Consider the following 9,238-nt stretch of genomic DNA (forward strand, 5'->3'; position numbering starts at 1 on the left):
AAATTGTGGGAAAACCCCACAAGATCATTGTATTCATTACAAAGATTCAAAACAAGCATAAGCATAATGACAAATCAACAAAGCAATAAAGGTGCACAACTCAATCATTGACTCAACTTGCGATATTATCGTTTTTATTACATAAAGGGGCACAAACTCCTATTCCTTAACTAAGGTGTGGCTATGAGGGCATCTAGGGTAGCATCACTTGTATGATAGTGGGGTCAACACATCTTCCACTTTGTTGATCTTAGATAGTCCGTCTGACTCCTTCATTCACTATCCTCATCAAATGCTTCTTTCGGGTTGGGCATCACTAACGCTTACTGGTGGCAACCCTATAGTGATCTAACTCTAGGCACTTCCATGGTATATTTGTTGATTCTTCCATGGGCAAAATTTAGCATAATGACCTTCTTTGTGGCAATGATAACACACGATCTTAGATGGATCTTTTATGATGTCATACTCCACAGAATTATTGCTTAGTGTTGTCAGCTTGCTGACTCTGAAGGTTCATCTTTGTTTGACTGGACCGCTTTCTAGCTTGCTTGATCTTTCGGGGTTGAAACTCCTTATAGGTGATTGTCCACCCATCTATTCATACCTCATGTGAAGTAGCTTTAGCTTGAGAAGCTTCTAGCTCTTTAAAGTCTGAATTTATCTGACAAGGGGTTAGGGCTGGATAGGACAATGTAGTAGAACTAGAATGTGGATCACTTCCCAATAGTGGCTCTAGTGAGATCGCCTTCCTTTTCGTATCCATATTGGCCTCACAACTCAAGTTCACCTTGACTTCCCTCTTAGTTTACTTGTTTCGAAGATAAGGAAAACCATAATGTTTACAACACTGACATGGATCCTAACTTCCAAGCGTCTTACTACGAACACCTTCATTGGACTTTAGCTCCTTCCAAGCTTCTGCCACTTGTCTCTTCACTGGTCCCTTTGGTATATTGGTTTGACCCTGTGGCAAGCACTGTTGAGAACTCCCATGTTGAATCATTCCATCTAGTGCTTGTTGTTGCATAGCTACAAGCTTCTCCTTGTTGAATATAGTCGAGGACAACATAGCTTGGTCCTCCTGACCTTTGATGCTGGTGGTCTGCTCATTATGACCCATCTATTTAGACGAAGAGAGAGGATTGAGAATAGAGACAAGGTTTTCATAACAGAACAGAGGCCGAAGTGAGCATAACTTTTAGCAAATAACAAGGTTAGGGGGGAAACAAGAAGTAAGCATTGATGAAAGCATACTAGAACGTCCAATTCTAACTAGGCTTACGTCTAGTAGTAAGCATTGCTCTGATACCACTTTGTAGCACCTAGTTTTATGAACAAAACTAGATACACACCATATGTGAGCCTAGGAAGTCAAATCTCACATATAGCTACAAATAAGGGTAATATCAATAGACAATGCTCAATATATAATATACTTAGCATAAAGAATATAACCTTAGATAGCAAACAGCAGAAAAATAACTGCAATCTTTGGATAAAGACTCCAGTTCCATAGGGACAACTAACTAGTTAATCACAGGCCTTATTCCTCCAAACTCTAACAATCTGGTACCCATTCGGTATTTTTATCCAAATATTTGAAAAATAAAGCAAGCGTAAGTATATGTCGTACTCAACAAATATAACATGGGGTTCATGAGGCTCAAAAAGCTAACACTGGTTAACTACGATTAGCTTTTAATGAGTCATGATTTTAGCAATAGGGTGGCAACAAGTTTATCCATAATCCCACATAAACACATGATTAGGTAAACATGAATAATGAATAGCATAAACGGTAATCATTAGTGAGCATCTTCATCATCAATATCATCAGTGTTCATCATCTATTCTGTAAGGGTTCCAAGGCTGCTCATGACTATGAGCATGGCTGATATACCAGTTTTTCACTTTGCAGAGGTTGTACACTTTCACTGTGAGTCGTGATTTACCCTTTTGCCCGAGGTCGTGAGCCTCTTAACCCACTACCAAGGAAGGTTGGCAGGGTTCACAATGAAGCCTTTCAAAGGTTTGTCTAACAAGTTAGGGCCATTAGATTCACTCGGCAAACAGATATAGAGCCCCCTTCCCGATGGCACAATGACACGCAGCCTATACTCAAGGGGATAGAGGTCGCACTATACCTGATTTGTCAAGCCATTCTTATGCCAATAAAGGTAACCTCTAACAAGCTCAAAAAGGTCCTCATACTGAGCTAAAGCCAGAGCTATTTAGCCCTCACAGTTGTACTATAAGTCCCGGATGATCACTTACAAATAAGTCCTTAGGAAGAGGAATCTAGAGCACCATAAAAACAGCCCAATGCTCTAGCCCCCTTGATTCTATGTTGCTAAAAACATCTTTTAATATTTATTGCATATTCTATTAGTCAAGTTACAAGATCATGGCTTTAGTTGAGCACTAGCATCACACTACGCAATGCAATAACCCATAGGTGATAAGGTACAAGGTAACAAAGTACTAGGAAATCCTTAGTGGTAGTCAAGGTAGACACATGCAGAATGGATTAAATGATTAAAGATGTATAGGACAATAAGGAAGATCATATGCTATACTTGCCTTAAACTATGATCCTTCTTCTAGTCTAAGCCTTCAATGGAACTCCTTGATCAACACGTAAAGCTCACTGACTGGACACGATCATAAAGCACCAAATAAGCATCCATGCAATCATACACGAAGCAAACAATAGATCTAAATTAGAGCAGTACACCAAGCATAAAATCAAGATGAAAAGTTTGTAAAACAAATCTACATCTCGCTACAAACACACAGACGCGAAGAGCACTCTAATCGGAGCTATAACGAAGAAGTTATAAATTAAACAAGATTTCCTTTAATAAAATAATAGATTAAATCTTACCTTAAATTTCAAAAGTTGAAAATATATTTAACAGTATCTTGAATATGTAGATTACTCAATTATGAATCTAACGTAACTTGAACGGACCAAATTGGAGTTAAAACGAAGAAACTACGCATAAAATAAGATTAGTGGCAACTATGTAAATATTTGGAATCAATTTTGTATTAAAAATAATTAAAAACTGAATTAAAAATGCCTAATGGACATGGCCTCATTTTTGGAAAAATGCAGGGGCCAAAACAGATAAATCAAGGGCATATTTTGAATTATTTCTAAAAAGTAGTGGACGAGGGTTCTATATTAAAAATCCGAGGGGTTTTTGGCAAAAAGGCAAGGGCAAAGGGGTATGGGCTAACTCAAGCCGTTGGATTAAATCTGGACGGCCCACATTAGAAAGAAGGGGAAAAGAGAGATGCAGGCGGCCAGAACAGTACCAGACGCGGTGGCTGGCCATGGTCGGTGGCGAGAAGCTCGCCGGAGTGCTTAGTTTGGGCCCTAGAGGCCACGGTTTGACGGGCCGAGAGCACAGGGAACAAGAAGAGAAGATGATGAACTCACCTAGGGCCTTCTTGCGGTCGATAGCGGGTCTACGGCGTCGAGTGTAACACCCAAAATTTTTCATTCTTTTAAAATAGTAAAATTTATTTATTTAAGCAATTATGTGTGTGCATTTAAATATAGGAAAGAAATAATTTTTTGTGAAAATAAAATCAAATAAAAGGTTAGTAATATGTTGATGCACTCATGCTGCAGCATTGTATTTAATATGTTGAGTGGTTTTTGATTTAAACTCAAAAGGATTCAAAACTTATTTGAAAATTTGGTTTGGAGAAAAAAAAAGGAAAATTACCTTTCCTTTCCCCTCCCTTCCTCATTTGGCCCGCAAGCCATTTTCCCTGCTGGCCCATTTCCTCCCCTGCGGCCCAGCTCAGCGCGAAGCACCGCACCGGTCCAGCTCGCGCCTTAACTACCTGTGCCGCAGCGGCTGACATCCCGGCCCCGCTTGTCAGCTCCTCCCCCCACCTCTTTCCGCGCGTTCCGCAACTGCCCGCGCGCCCGCTCTTCTCAGCTCCCCGGCCTCTTTTATACGAAGCCGAGACCCCCCGCGCGCACCCCCTTGCTGCCCCCACTCCACTCTCGCGTTCCCCTACGCATAGGAAAGGCCACAACCGCGCAGCACCGGAGAAGCGCCGTGAACCGCCGTTCGTCCTCCGCGCGGACCGCCGTCCTCGAGCCGCCTCCGTCCCCATTTTGCGCCAGTGGTGAGAATCCCTGTGCTCCCCTCTTTATCCCCGTGCGGTTATTCGTGAGTTTTGTGGTTGTTTGAGCCTTATCCGTGTGCGCCCGTGAGCTCCATGCCGCCGGCCATGGCGACCGCCTCCTCGGCCACGTTCTCCGGCCGCCGTATCGGCCGTGGTGAGTTCCCCTTCACCCTCTCGTTCTCCCGGTGCTCTCGGATTCACAAACCGAGGCCCGTAGGCCAAAATACCCGCTCGTCGGTGAGGTCCTTGCCTGCAGTCCATGGCTCGGCCACACCGGAGCTACTGTGCCGGCCGCCGGCGCCCCTTTCTCTCTCCCTCCCATCTGTTCCGAGCCATCCGTTCTTGATCCAACGGCCACCGTTGGCCGATACCCCTTCGCGGGTGGTTTTGCTAAAGAACCCCTCAGTTTTTAGCAAATTGGACCCGCAGTCCATAGCGTAAATTCCTGAGTACGCTTTCTTCTTTTGAAAACGTAAACTAAACTATTTTAGTCCAAAGTACGTTTTTCAGTATTTACAGAAATGTCATTTGTACTGTTTTGCTTATAAAATCATCGTTTTAGCTCCAAATTGATCCGTTCAAATTGCATTAGCTTCGTAATTTCATAATCTACGTGTTAGTACCACTGTAAATCAAGTTTGCAATCTTTTAAATTTTATGATTAGTTTTAATAAAATAAAGTGCTATAGAAAACCCCATTTAATTCATAACTTTCGCGTTTTAGCTCTGATTTTCGTGAACTTCGCGTTGACATGATCGTAGCAAGTCATAGATTATTTTCATAAATATTTTATCTTATTTTCTATACTGTTGGTGTACTGTTCTAACTGTAGGATTGTTTGCTTTGTATGAATGCCTTTGGAATGTTGTATGTTGCTGTGTTGGTCGCGTTCAGACAGGTGAGAAGAACGTTGGAGATCAAGAGTTCTTCGACTGACCAGCTGGACCAGCAAGAGTTTGTGAACCAAGGCAAGTATAGCATGGGCCTACCTTGATGTCCTATTCACTTTAATCATTTACTCATGTGCATGTGTCTAATTTTGATAACCATAAAGACATTCTAGTCATTTGATGACTTGTTCCCTTGACTCTTATGGGTTAATTGCATATGGGTAGATTGCTAGTGCTCTAACTGAACATGATCTACATGATGGTGAATGGTTCTATGGAACTAAAAGTATAACATGATTTATAATAACTGATCCATAGGGCGAAGGTGCAAATGACTTTTGATCATGTTGCTCCTAGCCCTCCATAAGGACTTATCTGTCGACAAAAGCTGGGACTGACAGTGCAACCAGGAGAGTCATATGGCTCTGACTTTAGCTCAGTAATAGGACCTTTTCTAGCTTGTTAGAGGTTACCTTTATGGCGCAAGAGGGGCTTGCCACGTTGGGTATATGGCTGCCTCTATTCCTATGTGTATAGCCGTGATGGATATGTGCCATAGGAAAGGGGGTTCCTACGTCTGCCTGCCGAGGAAACCTAGCAGCCCTAACTTGTTAGAGAAACATATGAAATGGCCTCATAGTGTACCCTGCCCGCTCACCTTGGCAGTGACATGGGAGTAATTAACCCGGGCATATGGGAATCATGACTCGCGGTGAATGTGCACCACCTCTGCAGAGGGTAACAAACTGTTATAACAGCCATGCTCACGGTCATGAGCGGCCCGGAAAAACTCACAGAATAATTGGATACTCATTGTTGTTCAGTTATGACGGTTATGATGATACTGATCCAGATGATGCTGATATCTGATTAAGTGCGTTCAAATGGGAGCTTAAGCATAACTTGATTAAACTTGATAATAAAATCTGGACTTACTAAAAGTGCTAACTGCAGTAAACCAGTGTCGTCCTTTTTGTGCTACATACCCCCATCTTATCTTGTTAAGTATGGGAAGTACTTACACTTGTTTATTTCTTTATTTGGACAAAAATCATGGATGGGTAACAGATGACAACGGGGTTGAGGAATTTTCTGAGGATTATTAGGCTTGTGGTCAACCAGTTGACCTTCCCTGTGATGAAGTCCCACGAGAGAGTTATCTTTTTATATTCCGCTGTGTGATGTAAGACTAAGTTATATTATGGAACCTGATGTAAGAGACACCATGATGATACTTTATGTAATTTATCAGCTTGTGTGTGTGTGACTGATCCCTGGGCACACACGAGTTTTGTGCATTTAATTTTATCTTTAAAATTGGGTGTGACATCGGGCGGCGTGGCGGGGCGGACGGCAAGCTCCGGTGAAGGTTTGGCGATGCGGTGCGAGCGAGATAGAGCGAGAGAAGAAGAAATAAGGGGCTCGGCAGCTTCGCAAACTCGACGCGAATCTCGGGATCGGCTTACTGGTGGCAGTGGTGCGGCTAGGCTAGCACGACGGCGACTGAGCTAGGGCTTGCGAGGGGCGGCGGGTGCTCGGGTGCCGCGGCGGACATGGCCTACAATTTATGGGGGCCGGAAGGCTTGGTCCGCAAGGCAAGGCGCGGTGGAGTGGGCAGCGCAGACTCCCTAGTGGCGGCTGCAGAGTCCCACATAGACTGGGGCGGCGACGGACTCATCAACGGCGGTGTCTGGCTCGGGCACGAGCGGAAGGTAGTAGACAGGCTGACAAGCGGACCCAGGGTGGCAGCGAGTAAGAGAGCGGGGTCGGGCTATCAGCGACTGCGCGGGGAGGCGGGGAACGCAACTGCTAGGCCGGTGCACGCGGTGAAAGAAAGTGCAGCGCGGGCCTCGGCTGGGCTAGGCCAAGGAGATAGTGCGTGGGGCGGGGAGAAAGAAACAGGCTGCTGCTTGGCTGTAGGGAGAGGAAGGGAAGGAGGAGAGAGGTTTCCATTTTCCTATTTTAAAACCAATTTCAAATATAAACCAAATCGAATTTGAATATGGTTTAAAATACACTTTTCAATTCAAATAAAATTGAGAAATTTTGGTAAGTTTTCCAAAAATAAATTTTGGAACTTTTTAAATTCTTTTATTTTTAAATTTTCTTTTCTATTAGTTCAAAGCCATTTTCAAATTCATGTTCAAAAACATTTTAAATAAATTTGAATTTGGATCAAACCACTCATCACAATAAACAAAATGCAATGGCATGTATGCACAAAAATGTTGCTAAATTCCTATGATAAATTTTAATTTAATGAAAATTATTATTTTTTATGTTTTTATGAGCACAAAAATACTAAATTAAATCTTTTTAACCCTATTTCAAAAAGAATAATTTTTAGGGTGTTGCATCAAGTCTATTTTCCAATGGATCCAACCTCACCCTCATATCATCTCGGGGTCGGCCATAATTATCGTTTTACAATAGAGACCTTTTCTGTCCACTAGGTACTGCGACATCTATTTTTGGCCAATAGACTATGTATCATGTTGGCTCCATATTGGCCGAGTCCTAAGGTTTCGGCATGACCCCAGCAGCCCTATGGTTGTTCTCTCATGTACTTAAGGCTCCTAGAGCCTGCCGTTACTCGGTGGGTTTTGTTTTGATGAAAGTTTAGCTCCTGCTACTTTCTTGTAGACGCATGTATCGGCAAAATCATCCGTTCTACTCGATTCAGAACCTCACCTTATTGTAATTCTTTCGCCTTATCTTATTTGTAAATTGAGTGCTTATCTACTTATTCATGCTTGTTCTTCGATTGCTTGCAGGAATAACCCTAGTTGTTTGGTTGGTCGTGCATCCACAAGATCGTGACAAACCGCTGGAATTGGTGTATCAATCACTAAGGTGCAGCGTCCTTGGATGGTTATAGTCGGGCCGTGAATGTCTCTCCAGTCGAAATTGAAGTTATCCCTCTCCACCGAAAGATCGGGACACCCATTACCCTTATCAGTCTCTGTCCAAAAATACTCAAATTGCTGGAAATCATTTTTGTAGCAGTGATATTAGCCCTAGTGATTGAGTTGTCATTGTAATCATCAAAAACCTCCATTGTCATCACCTTGCACAGGCACCAGTAACCTAAGAACAAGTTGCCTCTTAGGTCACCAAATGGCAATACAGGAACCCCATCAGATCATCTGTCATTTCTTCAACCAATTGAGCCAAATAATTCACTCACCCACTTCTCCTTGTCGAGCATGCACTACAAGTGGTAATTACACTCCATGCTAAGTATTCCCACCAGTCAATTGAACAAGATGTAGGTAATAGCAATCGCCTATAAATATAACATCCTGGTCTAATAAAAAAATAACTAACAAAGAGTAAAATAGGGGCAAGGAGAAGGTACTTGATACTCCATATCGGTAACACTTTATGCGTGAATAAACGAGGTTACTAGATATGATATTATCTGTTTGTTTTAAAATTCGCATATGCTCTTTTTCATTAATTATCTTTGTTTCAGGTGAAGGTCATTAACAATTTCCAAAGAATGAAAAGAATATTACCTGTATTTCTCTGCATCCTTTTGATGACTACCACCTCTAATACTGCTCTGACGAGGAAACTGGCCGGGAACGGTGGACTGCACGCAGGCCAAGTGCAGGCGGAACTAGCAATTAACGTCGATGGAAGGCCCTCTACTGGCTATGGTGACCACGTCGGCCCCCGAAACTTGTTTCCGAACGGCTCGAAGAGGTTGGATCACGCCTCTTCAAACAATCATCTTGGCTGAACGGAAACATATGTATTTTCCTACTGCAACTAATTATAAGAAGATATATATACAGATTATCCGCACCACCGAATGTTATATTATTCTACTAGTTCCCTTGCTTGCATGTGATGTCAATGTAAACGTTATGTGCATGTACCTACTATATATATAACAATAATATATACAGTAGCATGTATGTTTCTTCACAGGAAAAGAAATTCGATCCTGACTGTCTCTTAAGTAGATGTGTGTATTGTTGTCTCTTATGGTTGCTTTATCATTTTCAGAGTAAACTTCACTGTAATTTTAAATACAGTGTTCATGAACATTAGTAATCTAGTTCATGTCACATTAACCAATTTTTTAAATATATTATGAAAATAATTAACATTAGTGTGCTTAACTATCTTGCTGGCTGGTGGTCTTAAACTTGTATCATCAAATATTTCCTCCCTAAATCCATCATTC

General features: G+C 42.2%; 1 long non-coding RNA gene across 2 annotated transcripts; it reads left to right on the top strand.

The window, feature by feature from the left end:
* Positions 1–7,609: 7,609 nt before the first annotated feature.
* LOC136498557 (uncharacterized) lies at positions 7,610–9,013 on the top strand. 2 transcript variants are annotated; one of them, XR_010769654.1, is made up of 3 exons: positions 7,610–7,740; positions 7,818–8,263; positions 8,519–9,013. It is a non-coding gene; the product is annotated as an uncharacterized lncRNA (long non-coding RNA). The 2 variants fall into 2 exon arrangements; XR_010769655.1 differs by having other exon boundaries at positions 7,818–7,896.
* Positions 9,014–9,238: the final 225 nt, after the last annotated feature.

Source organism: Miscanthus floridulus, chromosome 12 (assembly GCF_019320115.1).
Source record: "Miscanthus floridulus cultivar M001 chromosome 12, ASM1932011v1, whole genome shotgun sequence".
Classification (NCBI taxonomy): domain Eukaryota; kingdom Viridiplantae; phylum Streptophyta; class Magnoliopsida; order Poales; family Poaceae; genus Miscanthus; species Miscanthus floridulus.